The 16,526-nt window shown below is 45.1% G+C and overlaps 1 pseudogene; it reads left to right on the top strand.

Moving 5' to 3' along the window:
• The first annotated feature begins 7,418 nt into the window (after positions 1-7,418).
• LOC147462559 (uncharacterized) lies at positions 7,419-15,030 on the top strand (annotated as a pseudogene).
• Positions 15,031-16,526: the final 1,496 nt, after the last annotated feature.

The following is a 16,526-nucleotide window of genomic DNA, read 5'->3' as shown; positions in this document are numbered from 1 at the left end:
TTAATCTATGATTAAGAGAGACTAACTTCTTGCATAATTACTAATTAGATTAACATTTATGCAATAGATCAATGATATGGAGAATTAGAGAGTATCTAATGAGTATTTTGCCTATGATTATGCATACTAGATGCGGAATTAAGAGGATATTAGAGAGGGAATTACAACAAGCATGAATTAAATCGAAAATTACCGAGGTTACGGCTAAATTTCTCTCGAAATTCTGATGCAAGGGCCTCCTTGAGACGAGAAACGGGCAGCACCTTCCTCCCTGGTTCCTCTTCCAAAGACTATATCCGCCGGCAGCACCTCCTCAAGGTGTGTGTGTGTGTGTGTGTGTGTGTGTGTGTGTGTGTGTGTGTGTGTGTGTGTGTGTGTGTGTGTGTGTGTGTGTGTGTGTGTGTGTGTGTGTGTGTGTGTGTGTGTACTTAGTGTGTGTGTGTGAGCATATATGTGTGCTTGTGTGTGTGTGTGTGTGTGAGCATGCTCTTATATAGGCTCACAAGCTGAAAAATTCGAATTTGCCTGCTATATGCATCTGGAGGAGTACTCACTTCATGCATGGCAGGTCTAGTTGCATACTTAACAAGTGTCCCAACCTGCTCAAGAGCTCACTTAGTCTCTCTCTCTCTTGCATGGAAAGTAGCCCACGAGCCCTGTGAGTGTGTGAGGGCGCACTCTTACTACCAAACTCAGTCTACAGTGGCCTGGAGCCAGTTCCCACACAGCCCCCGAGTCCCGGTGCCTCCCGCACAACTTTAGGAAAATTTAATTTTAACCTAAGACGGGCAATACGAATTAGAATTTAATGCCGGAACTTGCTATACTAAGCTCTAACTAAGGTGTGTTAACCTGGGTACCTGCCATATTTAGCAACCTCTCAGCGTTTGAAAATGCATTTTTTTCAAATTTGGGATACGAGTGCAGTTTTTCGAGACGGTCAAAACTGATGGGTCGGGTGACCAAAAACTTACTATTTTTGGAAAATTTCCACAAAAATTATTTTAAGTCACTTTTGGAAGCTTTATGACATTCTAAACATCATGGCATCGACAGATTTTGGAAAACTGCTAATAATAGTAACTTTTTCCATTATGATTGTTTCATGGTACAATGGTGTTCTTTTAGCTCGGGGTCGGAGACCTTACAGAGTGAATTGTGGTGTCAAAGCAATGATCGATAATGGCTCTACTTCCTAGGGGGTGTAGTTTATCGATCACCAAATCCACTCTAGTGACAAAGTCCTGGAATTGCAAATAGACATGGTTTTTAGAACAATTATGGACCATTTGTGCTTCCCTCATAAAAGGTTGTCCTAAGATCATTTCATATGACATAGGGTGCTTAGAGAAATCCATCATGACGAAAGTATATCACCCTGTGCCCTAGAACTTTGATCTTAAGATCCCTGAGCATCCCAATAGGTATTGCAATGGTGCCATTGGCCATCTTTACCATAATGTTTGTAACGTTGAGGTGGGGTTTCCGATGGATTCCCATCAAATTTTAGTAATGATGCTAACTCCCGCACCACCATCAAGGATTCCCTTCACAGTTAATCCCTTTGTAGTGATAGGTAGGGTTGCATTAGATCCGTCGCCTTCAAAATACTGCCCTAATTCTTTGATGGGTACCTGGACAATAGACTCGTGTCCATCTAAGTCAGGCGATTGCAATTGATTCTCCTCAACACTCATAATCGAATCATGCCTATTCATTTGCGCAAAACACTACAACATAACCCAAAGTTATCGATGCACTATATATCGACGGCCGTACCTTTCCACGCGGATATTGACGTTCTTTTATCCCGTCAATATACGCGTCGGAATAGCCATCGATATGCGCGTGGAAATACGCATGGCAAGGCATGCTTTTCCACGTGTATATCGACGAACATTACCACGCGTATATCGACGCACATTTCGATGCTAAAAAATTGGGGAAAAAAAGGCGGAACCCGCATGCAGGGGCCATTTTCGCCTTCAACGCGCGCGCTCAGATCTTGGCCGAAACCTACTGCGCAGGTATTATGGAACTCTTCCCCCCCCCCCCCCCAACCCCTCTCTCTCTCTCTCTCTCTCTCTACATCGTGTGTGTGTGTAGGAAAGAGATAGAGAGAGAGAGAGAGAGAGAGAGGTGTGTGTGTGTGTGTGTGTAGGAGAGAGAGAGAGAGAGAGAGAGAGAGAGAGAGAGAGCGGTGTGTGTGTGTGTGTGTGTGTGTGTGTAGGAAAGAGAGAGAGAGAGAGAGAGAGAGAGAGAGAGAGAGAAGTGTGTGTGCGTGTAGGAAATTAAAGAGAGAGAGAGAGAGAGAAATGTATGCGTAGGAAATTAAAACTAGAGAGAGAGAGAGAGAGAGAGAGAGAGAGAATTAATGTATGCATAGGAAATTAAAATTAAAGAAAGAGAAATTAAAGAGAGAAATGAAATGAAATGTTATATTAACATCTTCAAAAGGCCAAAGTGACCTATGAGACCAGAAAGTTACAATGTGGTGGATCTGATACAAAGTCAGAATAACAAGATGAAAAAATGACAAAATAAAATATTATGGAATCCTAAACTATTGGGTGTGGACTAAGCAGCTAAAACAACTAGTTGCGATAGGTAGATCATAGGAGATCCAGCATCTGTCCGCTAGCGGACCTCATCAATCTCCTCCATGGTCAGTAGTCTGACCAGGCGTTGTGCATGTCTAGCCAAAGTGACATAGATCCTTTGATGCAGCCTCTGTCGATGTTGTGTAGTCTGGCCTCCATAGTCGTGGGCGTCTAGATCTCCCTAGCTCAGTCGCTCGTTCAATCAGTAGAGAGATAGGGAAGTAGAGAGAGAGAGAGAGAGAGAGAGAGAGAGAGATAGGGAATAGAGCGAGAGAAAGAGAGTGATATATATATATATATATATATATATATATATATATATAGAGAGAGAGAGAGAGAGAGAGAGAGAGAGAGAGAGAGTGATATATATATTATATATATATATATATATATAGAGAGAGAGAGAGAGAGAGAGAGAGAGGGAAGTGGAGAGCGAGACAGAGAGAGAGATAGGGAAATAGGGAGAGAAAGAGAGATAGCGAGAGCGAGTGCGAGAGAGAGAGAGAGAGAGAGAGAGAGAGAGAGAGAGAGAGAGCGATAGGGTACGGAGACAGAGAGAGAGAGAGAAATAAAGAGATAGCGAGTTATATATATATATATATATATAAAGAGAGAGAGAGAGAGAATTAACTAGAGATAGCTACAGAGGTAGAGAGAGAGAGAGATAGATAGTAGATAGAGAAAGAGTTAGGTTGGCTGACCAATTGTGTGAAAAGGACAGAAACTCTCTCTATCTCTATCTCTCTCTCTCTCCCTCTAGAAGAAACTATGGAACTAAAAGAGGCAAAGGGGTTTTGCCCGCTACATGCATTGCCATGTACACCTGGGAGTGCACGTATGTGTCTACCGATATAGGATTTGACCAATAAAGACGAGATTTTGACCCGGTGGTCCTGATCTTCGTACACCTCTGGACCGAGGTGTACGGAGATTGGGCAAGCCTAGAGAATGCGAGGTAGTTTACATTGTGAGGAGTATACATATTAAAACAACATTCATAATCATTGTAGATGGAAACATCATCAACTAACATGGAGGAAAAGATTGCATGCTCGTGCACGCTCTGCAAGTATCAAATCCTGCGCAAGCGTAGGATATGTAATGAGCATGTGCACAAGTACGGAGAGTTTGCTAGAGAAACCATACAGAATCTACGATACGACTCCTACGGAACGTGCATTGATTTTCACGACATAGCACCTACATCTGAGAGAGAGAGAGAGAGAGAGAGAGAGAGAGAGAGAGAGAGAGAGAGAGAGAGAGAGAGAGAGAGAGAGAGAGAGATAGATAGATAGATAGATAGATAGATAGTTATATTATTGTCCTGGGAGGTCAAATATGACCTATGGGACCAAATGAACATGTCACGTGGTGTGAGTGGAGTTCATAAGTGACTCTCGATGCTCAAAAATGGCTGAAATGAGCGTCGCAATAGAGAGTCCACATCGTGGTTGGGAGAGGAAGGTATGTAGGGAGAGCTCATGGCTGAATATATGGGGAAAAGAGGACCTAATGTGGTCAAAAGCTGAGCACTCAAGTAGTGTGTGGTACTCACTCTCTCGCACTTGACGAGGGCATAAGGTGCAAAGTCGATGACACTCCTCGCCAGTGCCCCAACGTCCTGTCTCGCAGCGTAGAGAATGGGAGCTAAGACGAATGGAGGCAATGGTGCGGATCGCACTCAACGGGATGGGCTCAAGGATGTAGGAATGGGTTCGGTTACCTCGTTCCGAGAAGAAGAGAGATTTGTAGTTTGGGGCAACGTGTGTGGTGTAATGGCTGAAGCAAGAACCTCCAGATTTCTCCCAAGCCATGATACATTGGCGTTGTAAGAAGGCCTCATTAACTTGGGAGTCGATCGACGCATCCTTGACCAAGTGACATGCATCCCATCTTCCAAACCATTTCTTGATATCAAGCATCCACCCCGAACTTAGTATTTTGCTCTTGCATGTCTTTTGAACCTTTTGACTTGCTTCATATGCGATTCTAGGAAGTCGATGCAAAGGGCTACGTTGTGTCTTACGCATGTACTCCACAACCCTTTCCATGCCCAAGACCTCAATGGGAAGCGATCCGGACTCAAGAAGTAAGAGCATGTAGGGTGTTTGTGTCTTGACTTGGAGAAAGTTGGTGAGAAAACGATTTTGGACATTCTCAAACTCTTTCCAAGTAGACTTCCCGATGCTTCCACCCCACACCTCCACTCCATAAAGAAGCACCGGTGTCACCAATGTGTCAAAGAGGTACTTTTTGAGAGCCCAACACTTCATCTCTCCTGCATTGCACATGTTCTCAAATGCATAATAAGCCCTCTTTCCGGCTTCCAAGCGACGCATTGCACAATCCTTCCATTTATGATTGGATGGAACCTCAAGGCCAAGGTACTTGAAGTGATCTACCACTTCAAGTTTCTCATTGTTGTATACAATGCATGGATTTTCGTCATTGAGGGTCTTTACAAGCATAACCTTGGTTTTGGATCCATTCACGATCAGCCCGCTATGTAGGCAAAAGCGTTCCAAGACACTCATAAGCTTTTGTGCATCTTCTAAGGTATGTGCCAAGAGCACTACATCATCGGCATAAAGCAAAAGCATGATCACCGCATTTCCAATCTTAACCTCTTCTATGCCTTCTTGCTGCATAAAATCAAGAACCATGTATTCCAATTCATCAATGAGTAGCCCAAAGAGGGTTGGGGAAAGTGGGCATCCTTGTTTGACACCAATAGTGCTTGCAAAAAATTCTGAAATTCCATCTCCCATACGTAATCGACATATCACTTTTTGGTAGATGCGAAAGACTGCATGCATAAATTCTCTCGGCACTTGAAGGCTTTGCATACGTCTCCAAAGATTTCCTCGCGGTACCATGTCAAAAGCTTTCTTGAAATCCACAAAGCAACAATACAACTTTTTTCCTTTCAATCGAGACGCTTCCATAAGAACTCGAAGAGTGACAAGGTGATCAATAGTGCTATGATGCTTTCGAAAACTTGCTTGGCCAAGCGCACGTTTGCCATTCTTTTCAGCCCATTCACTTATCTTCATCTCCATGATACATCCAAATAACTTTGCCATCAAAGAACCAACCATTATAGTGCGATAGTTGTTCACATTGTTTACATCTCCTCCTTTGTGCAAAGGTTTGATCCAATTTGCACTCCAATCATGAGGCATGCCATACTGAAGTGCAAGGTTAAACATATCGCATATCCAATATCGTGTTTTCTTGCTTGTCCATTTAATCATTTCAGCTTTGACACCTTGAAGGTCACTTGCCTTGCGAGTAGCAAGTTTCTCAAGCGCGCGGCATACATCTTCAATGGTAAAGAAGGGAGACATAAATGGAAGGGAGCTACAACCCTCCATCTTATCAACATTGGGTTGCTCATAGAGGTTCTTACAATGCATATACATATCCTCAAGAGTCAAGTCACCAAAGCTCTCAAGAGAGAGAGAGAGAGAGAGAGAAAGGATTATGCGTGAAGGTCCGACCAACATAGAACCAAGGATGGAAGCAGAAAAGGGCTTACAGACAGAAGACGACGGCATGGAGGAGATGCTGGATGCCTTCTTCCAGAGAAGCGAGGAGAACGCTAACGAAACAGCACCAGAAGCCTTGCACCTATCTCCTGAAGACATGTTGAGGAAGTTGGCACGTCAACCAATCTATGAAGGCGCCAAAATATCTATGCTTCGTACTTGTCTGGCCTTTTGAATCTTCAGTCAGTGTACGGGTGGTCAGATGTAAGCGTCACTGCTTTGTTTAGGTACGTAATTTACAAAAGAGATTTTCCGATTGCAACTGTGACATGCTTGGAGAGCTTTTTAATTTAATGTGGCTTAAACAGGTTGTTGCGGGAGCAACTTCTCTCGACTGGCAATGAAATGCCCCCCTCCAAGCCAGACGCAAAGCAACTATTGACCTCAGTTGGCTTGGACTACAACAAGATTCATGCATGTCCAAATGATTGCATTATTTTTTGCAATGAATTCGCAGATTGTTTGTCGTGTCCTAAGTGCGGAGCAATGCGCTACAAACAAGATGCAGTTGGCGAGACAGTGAGAGCAGCTATACAGATCGGAGAACCCATATCTCTAGAAGAGGAAGAGCTAGCTATTGGATGTGACTGGAAGTATCATACATACATGGCATTGTGGTCGCACGGAAGCATTTTAGAACACAACAAATTGACAGCAGAAGAAACACGTGACAGTGGGGCAATGGTTAGTTTCATGCAAAAGAGTAGGGCCAGTGCCAGAGACACGAATGAGAGCACTAGCAACCTGGATTACTGTGGTCTGGTGTCAGATATCCTGAAAGTCAGCTTCAGGCGGTTTGAGATGTTTTTGTTGGATGTGCAGTGGTTCAAGGTGATTTCTGGTCGTAATGCAACGGTACGCAGAGATGGAAACAAGCTTGTGCAAATAGATTCTACAAAGGTTTGGACAGATGCGAGCGACACATTTGCTCTCCCCAAACATTGCGAGCAAGTGGTCTGTGTACCGGACCCTCGAGAGTGACAATGGTGGTTTGTGGTTCAGGTTGCTCCAAGAAATAAACAAGTATTTGAAGGGCAAGAGCTCCTGGAGGAAAGTCGGTCAGACGACGTCCATACTACTGTGACATTAGATGAGATGGACGAAGGTATGGCAGAGGAAGCTGACAGATATACGAGGGATGATGCAGACGAGGCAGAATTGACACTTGTAGATGAAGATGCAATGGATGAAGACAATCTGCCAGAACGAGTTGGGGTAGAGTTATGTCTGCAATTAGAGATAGACGATGATACGGTGCAAGATCTTATCGATGATGCCTCACTCATTGAGGCCTAGGTCTGTAAGTGTTTGTGTGAAGACGTTGATTTAAAATTAAGCTTAAAGTTAATTTAAACAAAGGTGTTTTGACGCTTTATTTTACTTTCTTTGTGCAGGACTTTAGTATGGCAGACCAGTTTCCAGATCCCACTTCTATGAGTACAGATGCATTAATGGGCTTCGTCACACGGATGACGCCCAGTCAGATGGCAAAGGCTTCTCAGTATTGGGTAGCCAGAGGCACGGGTACTACGCCTCCGGGGCTTCACACCCAAGGGTCCGACGCCTATGGGGGGGACACCTATGGGGGGGACGCCTATGGGGAGGGGGGGGGGGGGGGGGGGGGGACGCCTACGGGTACGACGCCTGTGAGGTCTCCCATCACGACCGCTTTGACACCTAGGGGTGCGGCAGAGGCGGGTACATCCTCATCTCCACAACACAGGCGCACTCGCCGATCTCGGCGATCGTCGGGTGAAGGTGGTGGTTGTTGTGGAGGAGGGTCCTCAGATTCTTCGACCCCTCCTTGCTCACGACCCTCATCCTACCCAGACACACCTCTCGACGCACCTCTTGGCACACCTCGGACACCTTGGGGGGCACACGATCCTAGTGCCTCCAAGCTCTATACTGTACGGGTAGATGGTTCTGTTGACATGGATAGAGTCGGGACTGAGATGAGACAGCGGATTCGCCAACTTACGGAGCTGCAATTTTTGACCAGCATTCTGACGCCTTGGCCTGACCAGGATGAGGACAAAGTCAGTTATATAGTGGAGACCATCATGAGAGAGTACCAGCCTGCTCTGGGTTCAAAGGTTGTTCCGAGGAGGTGAATCAAGGGTTGTCAGGCCAAGGGCAGGGCCAAGGGCCAGGATGGACATGCGGTCAAGGGGCGCTATATTACGACGCCTGTGAGGTCTCCCATCACGACCGCTTTGACACCTAGGGGTGCGGCAGAGGCGGGTACATCCTCATCTCCACAACACAGGCGCACTCGCCGATCTCGGCGATCGTCGGGTGAAGGTGGTGGTTGTTGTGGAGGAGGGTCCACAGATTCTTCGACCCCTCCTTGCTCACGACCCTCATCCTACCCAGACACACCTCTCGACACACCTCTTGGCACACCTCGGACACCTTGGGGGGCACACGATCCTAGTGCCTCCAAGCTCTATACTGTACGGGTAGATGGTTCTGTTGACATGGATAGAGTCGGGACTGAGATGAGACAGCGGATTCGCCAACTTACGGAGCTGCAATTTTCGACCAGCATTCTGACGCCTTGGCCTGACCAGGATGAGGACAAAGTCAGTTATATAGTGGAGACCATCATGAGAGAGTACCAGCCTGCTCCGGGTTCAAAGGTTGTTCCGAGGAGGTGAATCAAGGGTTGTCAGGCCAAGGGCAGGGCCAAGGGCCAGGATGGACATGCGGTCAAGGGGCGCTATATTTAGGGGCTAGGAGTCTATATATGGCACGGTTGGGTGGAGAGTTACATGGTCCAGTCCCCCGCGGTCTCACATTGGTATCAGAGCTATGGCGGAGGTATGCATGGCGATCCTTCCTCTCTCTCTTTCTCTCTCCCGATCTCTCTATCTCTCGCTTTAAGGTGGGAAGAAGGCACGGAGGGCTGCATGAAGTCTCTTCCGTGAAGGCATGCAAAGGCATGCAAAGAAGAACAAGGTCGAGGACGTGCAGGATTTAGTCGGGGAAGAAGGCCGAAGTCGGCGTGTGCAGGGACCCCAAGTCGGGGAAGCTCAGGATTTCGAACTGCATCAAATCGAGGGATGTGTGGCTCGTTGGGAGCGCCCTGCCATGCCAGTGCTTTTACGTCACTACGCCGGTCTCCAAATTGTGCGCCATGGTGAGTTGCAAGCATCACCTTGCTCGCGCAGGTCGGCCGACAGTACTGCGACACACAGAATTCGTTAAATTTTTTTTAGGGAAACCTAAGGTGGCCACCCACACCTATCCGGCCCTTACAAGAGATTGTTTCCCCCTTGTTTTGGTTGGGGAACACCGTTTTGCTACTGCTCTCATCCTCAATCCGAGCAGCAATTGCCATTGTTGGTAATATTTTCAGAATTTGGTATTTTCTGAAAACCCGACTTTGGTGGTTCCAAAGCTCTTGGCTCGGATTTTGCATGCGTCCCCGACATTCGACGCATAGCCGCACTCATCAAGGGAGCATGGTGGTCTTGCCTCAAGGGCGCACCACGGGAGCAACAAAGAGGTTTTCGACCATGAAAGGGCTCGAAATCCTATGCTGCTTAGACAAATCTCCTGGCCATGGACACAGACTGCTCAAGGAGCCATGCAAATTCTGATATTCCGCTCATGGAGATACCCCAATTTCCGGGTTTCTTCGGTTACCAAAGAGGTTTTCGACAAGAGAAGCATATGCGGCATTCAAGGTGTTTCTCGCAAGGGAATCAAAATAGGAAGATATGATTGCCGCGTACACGGACGAACGCCATGCTCATCAGGTTGGTTTTTTTCGTCATTCCAAGGATTTTCTTAATCCCTATGTGAGGTTCTTTTGCAGACTTAAATAGATCGAATTTCCAAGCTTCATCTTTGATGTAATGGCAAGGCCGGTGCCTACTTAGACTCATGCGTACACAGTTGTTTTGCATGGTTGCATCGCTGATCGGCATGGCCGATTTCAAGGCGACTACAATATGCTTGTTGGCTCCGGAGACTGATCTTGCTGCACCGTTGTTTTGCATCATGGATGCACCGCTGTTTTGCATGGCTGGATTGATGAGCGGCATGGCCGATTTTAGGAATGTCTGGCAAGAGCCTTTCTTTCTTTACCTCTGAGTTTAGGGGTGCGGCGAAGCAAGGCTTCCATACGTATACATCGTTCAACCGCACCATGTGGTGATTATCACGAACCATGGCAATCAAACCTAGGAGGTAAGAGCATGGAAATTCTCACACGATTCCACATTGGGTGCAAATTGGGCAAGGCCCTTGACAGCATGAAGTAGAGTAGTTATTGAGCAAGTGCTTCATAACTCTCGTATGCAATGGAATGAATGATCAGGACTATCATTCCTAGAACCCAGCATGAGTAGGGCAGCCGACAGCGGCACACATGGTCGGCACGGCTGACTAATTGCCCCCGTTTCTTGAAATCGGCGGTAAGTAAGATTCGTCGACAGGAGTACTTAATGAGATTTACAAGTAGACAAGGTATATGGTTTGTGAATGCTCGACAAGGTCGACTTTCTTTTGATATGACATACATCTGCCAGCATGAATATCCAGTAGCTATGAGCTCTCAAGAATTTCATAAGTAAATATGTGAAGCACGGCTTCAATTTATGCATCTTGCATTGAGACTCCCCACATTTGGCATATGCTAAGAGCATACAAACTAGGGAAGGATTTACCAATTTCCTTGCATTGTTATTTCATTCTATGCACAAAAGGTGTATATGATACACACGCCATCTCTCTCTCGCACAGCAGAATCGGCTACGAGCCTGATGGGAATGTGTTTCTCCATCACGCGTTCATGAAAACCGGTTACAGCAGGATAACCAGGTTAGCCAAATTTTAAATTTGTTTGTTTTGCATGTTTTGCATGTTTACTTTGGAACATGTTGTTGGTCGCATAAAGCACAGTGCTTTGATAATTCGACATGAAGCAAGGCTACTCCTGCGTGCCATGCTATTGCCCATTGCTTTGGCATCAAGGGTATTGGCACGCAAGTTTGGGGAACTGGTATGACCAGCAGTTTGCTCCCATTTTAGGTGTGGTGATATCGCGGTATGATGTCCCACTACCAATGCAGGTTGTGCAAGGCACTTCTCGTTTGGGCTCTTACGTTTGAGGCAATCACTTTTGCCAAGGGCCTAAGATTATGTATGCACGGCATGCTAGCTAGGTAGAATCAATTCTACCACCTCAGGAAACATGCTTCCGCTATAACACCAGATCCTTTGTCAAGGACAAGATACGTTCTGGATGGTTTTTGGGTTGCTCTCAAACCCAACAACCCTTAAAAGAACCTAAAACTTGGACTTCATTCACAGGCAAAGTGCTATCATTAGGTCACACTGGTGTCGTCACAACCACATACACGATAGGTGGGTCAGTTTGTGACTTGTTTGTGTTTTTCTGTTACCTCTCTCGATGAGAGACTCATAGCAGAAACTTGTTGCATGCTTATAGGATACGATGCACGTTAGGCATAAGATGCGTCAGAGCACACAGCTTGGGCACACACTCTAAAAACTTAAGGAAAGTTCCTCAGCCCAGCATGCTCTTCTTCTCTCGTTCTCTCTTTCTTTAAGGGAAAAATGAAAATTCTCTAAGAAGCTTTTGATACATGTTTTTCTCGTGAGTCTGCCTGAGCCAAGGTGCTCTAACTCTCAGCTAGCACGTGGTTAAGATGCTACTCAAATTAGTCTTCATCGGTTTGTCGATTGAACACTAACTGACATAAGGGCTATGAGCCACACAGGCTAAGAGCCATTGTCAGACCTAGGGTAAGATCCCAATGCTCACATTCTTTGGGTGCTTGTTTTCAAGAGTGAACAGATCTACCCAGGGAAGTATACATCGACATTAATGGACAAGCAAGGGTCTTGTCATTTAGGATGTTTACAGTGTCATTTTTGCACTACATGATTTCAGTGCGACACTCAAGTTGAGTTTTTGATAAATCTTCAACTCATAGCAGCTGATCTATACAAGGAAGTATAGATGCAGCAATCAGTGGTGACAGCATGGCTGTCCACACGAGCTAGGCAGTTCACTTGTGTGGATTTCCTGCTCTCTCTATAGCCCTACGGAGTGTCTATGGACATATTGTTTTGGGGTACGACCCGACGGGTGACTGCTACATCACTCCATAGGCATTGAGGATCATAGTTGATCTGCATTGAGGATTACAATTGATCTGCATTGAGGATCACAGTTGATCTGCATTGAGGATCACAATTTGATCTCTCTCAGTTAGACTTTCAAGGAAAGAATTCCGCAATCTACCACGCGGTAGCGGACAAACTCAACTTTTCAAGTTGATTCCAATCATTATGTACACGGTTAACTATGTTGGTTGCCGTTACCTGCTAGTTGAGCAGTTTCTACAAAGGGTCTTACCAAGGGGTTTGACTACGTAGATTTTAACCAAAGGGGTTGGATTGCGAAGGCAACACCCACGGTTCCCACTGCAATGTTGTTTGTTTTTCAGGTAGGAGATGTGCTCCTATCCGTTTGAATACTGGTAAGTGAACATTACGTTCAAACCTCCAGGTACGCATCTATTAATTTGGTGTTATTCCATTTTTTGTATGATTTGCTTGTTTTTTTTTCAAGACGTATAAGTACGCTTGAATGTTACAGAGCCATGCCAAGGGCATGTCGACACAAAGTATTTTGGGCCAAGCGTCCAATCTACCTTTCTGCCTTATGCTGTTACGAACCTACTTGTAGGGTTTGATTTGGCACATGTTGTCACATGGGATACAACATGGTCTAGGAACTCAAGGAGTTTGGTTTAGCCAGTGTGGAGCATGATAATGAGGGTCCCTCTCACTCGCGTCGCAGAGTGTTCGTAGTTACCTCCACACACAAGTACAACTCGTACTTGATGGATGCCACTTTTCCTGGCATCCTTACTTGAGACATATTCCACATGTGGAGAATATGAGTCTCTGGGACTGACACTGGCGCCCAATTCGAAATGATGTGTCGCGACGAAGTCCTTAGGTGCTGGTCGCATCCATTCATTAGACCAATTGACGCACACAGTATCAGGAACAATTTCAGTGGCCAAAAATTGTCGGGTACTAAGTACAGACTTGTTGTGATTACAAGTGCTGTGAAACCACCTTAACGGAGGGTCGTTTCTACATATAGCAAAGTATGCTACGTTCATGAGAATATATCATGGTTGGTTCCTAGGTGTGACCGGGTTGTCACATTCTATTATGGTCCAACTTTTGCTGCAAAGTATGCTACGTTCATGAGAAGGTCTCATGGTTGGTTCCTAGGTGTGACCGGGTTGTCACATTCTATTATGGTCCAACTTTGTTGCAAGATTTTCATGTAAGTATCGTGGAAAGTCTCGTCATGGAATGCGGTTTGGATATGTTTGTGTTAAATGCATGCACACTAGGTGTTATGGGCCCTAGTGTTTAACACAAATTTATTTGGAGCGGCATGCAAATCCATGGACTTTATTCTTTCCGCACCCTTTTGCATTGCTAGTGCAATCTCTCTTGCAGATTTCGTATGAGTTTACACCCTGCCATACAAGGTGATGGCTGAGCATGGATGTTAGTGATTGGTTGCTGGAACCTCCAATCTACCTTCAACCTAGTTGGTTGTCTCCATTTCATATCGAGTATATGGCTGGATACTCAATGGTTGAGTCATAGTTTGTCGTCAGTCGTGGAAGACTGTCTGTAAGTGGTTGGGGAAAGTACCTCACTCTTACTGCTGTTATTCATACCACGTTGGATGGGCAGCTTACAAGTATTCTATTTAGTACTAAAGGATATGCTAAGCGCATACGTTAGTAAACCGTGCTAAAGGATCTGCTAAGAGCATACATTAGCACAATGCATTCTGAATAGGTGATCCTCTCCGTATTCTAGAATTTGCTTAGGTTAGGTTTTCAACTTTGAACACCTGTTGTGGTGGGGTTGGATACCGATAGTTTCATAAGTCAAGGACTTAGTAGGATGCTGACAGAGTATGTTGGCATGTAACCTTTGTTAGGGGTGAACATGTGGTTCTGTGTGTTCCAAAATGTTCAGAAGTCTGACATGAGGACACTCCCTATTCTATCTTTCAGTAGCTATGAGCTTTTCAAGATACTCACATGAGTTATCATGAGTTACCATTTAGATACGGGTGGTTGCAAAAGGACACCAATGTTGAAAATCAAGATGTTGCTCTTGGTTTCATTGAACCTCCTCACTGCACCAAGTATCGGTCATATGGACAATTGGCCCATGTAGAGGATTCCAATAAGGAAAACATCAGTGTTCTTACGAAGATACTACCACTTGTGTTTTCAAGGACGAAAACGCTTCTCCAAGGGGGGAGTAATGTCAGGCCAAGGGCAGGGCCAAGGGCCAGGATGGACATGCGGTCAAGGGGCACTATATTTAGGGGCTAGGAGTCTATATATGGCACGGTTGGGTGGAGAGTTGCATGGTCCAGTCCCCCGCGGTCTCACAAGGGTGTTGCACGAGACACCGTGAAACATCGACGAGATGCAGCTCGGCAGGCTTTCAGGACCGACTCGCGGAAGCCTTCGGGCATCCCACACGAGACGTGGCAGCAGATCAAGGAGGATGAGTGGACAGCGGACACGCGGTTCAGACAACAGCGTCAGGCCGCGCAGATACGACAGATGACTAGGGGAACATCTCATCTTGGCAGTGGAGGCTTCGACACCTTTCACTATGAGTTTGTGAGTTTCTAATCCAATCCTAGCTATGGCGTTTTTTAAAACGTCATGAATCATGTATTCTTATTACTTTGATTTTTGTATAAACGCAGAATCTTGCGATGCATCAAGCCCTGACACGCCAGGAGGAGACAGATGGATATTGCAGAGGTATCTATGAAGTATTGAATGATTTTGATGCTTTAAGAGAGCCTGTAGACTGGGAGGCCTTAGAGTCTCGCTGATCGCTTGAGGTGAGACATTAATATGTGTGAGTTTGATTTAATTAAATAAGTATATGTGAAGTAATATCAATACTAATTTTGTGACTTGTCCTATGTGCTGGTTGTGACGCCTAGTCATCAGTGGATTTCATATATATGCTTTGTAAGACACAGACATGCTTCTGTGTCTCTTTTTTGTATAGACATATATGGTTATGGTTATTAATCAGACAGTTATTGTTTCCCTTATGGTTATGGTTATTGTCATTGTCATTGTATAGACATGGTTATTTCTCCTATTCTTGTATAGACATGGTTATGGTTCTTGTTTTGTTTATGGTTATGTTTAACTTTCTCGTTATGCTTATGGTTATTGTTTTGTTTATGGTTATGGTTATCTGCATTATGGTTTTGATCAAAGTGGTTATGGTCGGTTATGGTTTTAATTTGGTTATTATTTTGCACAAATTAAGTTCGTTATGCTTATGGTTTTAAGTTGGTACGGTTATGGTTTTGCACAAAGTTCATTTCATTTCTTTCATTGGCCTTAAATCTCATGTGAGATCCTACATGGATAGCATGTAGGAGACGTATACATGATATGGCTTTTTTTGAAAAGTTTATGTAAAAACGAAGGGAACTCTGCCGAAATTTCTGCGGGAGCACGGTTGATTTTGGTGTTGCTCGCTTTCTTGGGCAGAGGACAGGCAGTCTGGCTGGGCTGTGTCCATCTTTTCACTGGGCACAGGCCAGGCTGCCTGTCCTCTACCCAAGATTTTTTTTTTTTGTGATGGTTGTCGCTATATGCGTCGCTAAGCCGTCGAAATATGCGTCGATAATATTACCTTTCGACGCGTATATCGACGCATATAGCGACGTTTTTGTAGCAACGCGTATATCAACAGTTTTTTCGACGGGATGCTTCGAAACCTACGTCGAAGGTCCCCTTTTTTGTTCTAGTGAAACTGCGATAATCCAATCTATAGCTCCCCATTGAGGAATGCTTGAAGTGCAAAGAATAGCTGAAGATCTTCCTATAACTTCGCTATGATAGTGGTTCGAAACTCTGAAGACATGAAATCCACTAGCTTGGCAACATTTAATGGCATTTCGTGAGGTGTAGGTCCTTGACTAGGAATTGGTGAGGATGGAATCTCCCCTTCCTCAATGGGATCAGGCATTTCCTCACTAAACATTCTTTCAAACAAGAAAGGTGTATGCCCACTTTTTGATGTCTTGTCCTAACTCTCTTCTCGGATGATACTAGGTATGGCTAACGGTTTATGGTTTGTGTGATGAGGATGCACTTGCGTTGGGAAACTCTGTGTCAAAAATCTTCACATGTCTAGGTTCTGGTTCTAGCTTTCTTTCAGTCTCCTCCATCAAACCTCTTAGGTTTTCCTCTTTTGGCCCTTGTGGCTTATCTTGGGGGTTCTTGATTGGATTTGGAAACACTTGTTA

This window comes from Adiantum capillus-veneris, chromosome 2, assembly GCF_014529385.1.
Source record: "Adiantum capillus-veneris isolate H3 chromosome 2, ASM1452938v2, whole genome shotgun sequence".
Classification (NCBI taxonomy): Eukaryota; Viridiplantae; Streptophyta; class Polypodiopsida; order Polypodiales; family Pteridaceae; genus Adiantum; species Adiantum capillus-veneris.
This window is presented reverse-complemented; position numbering and strand designations above follow the sequence as displayed.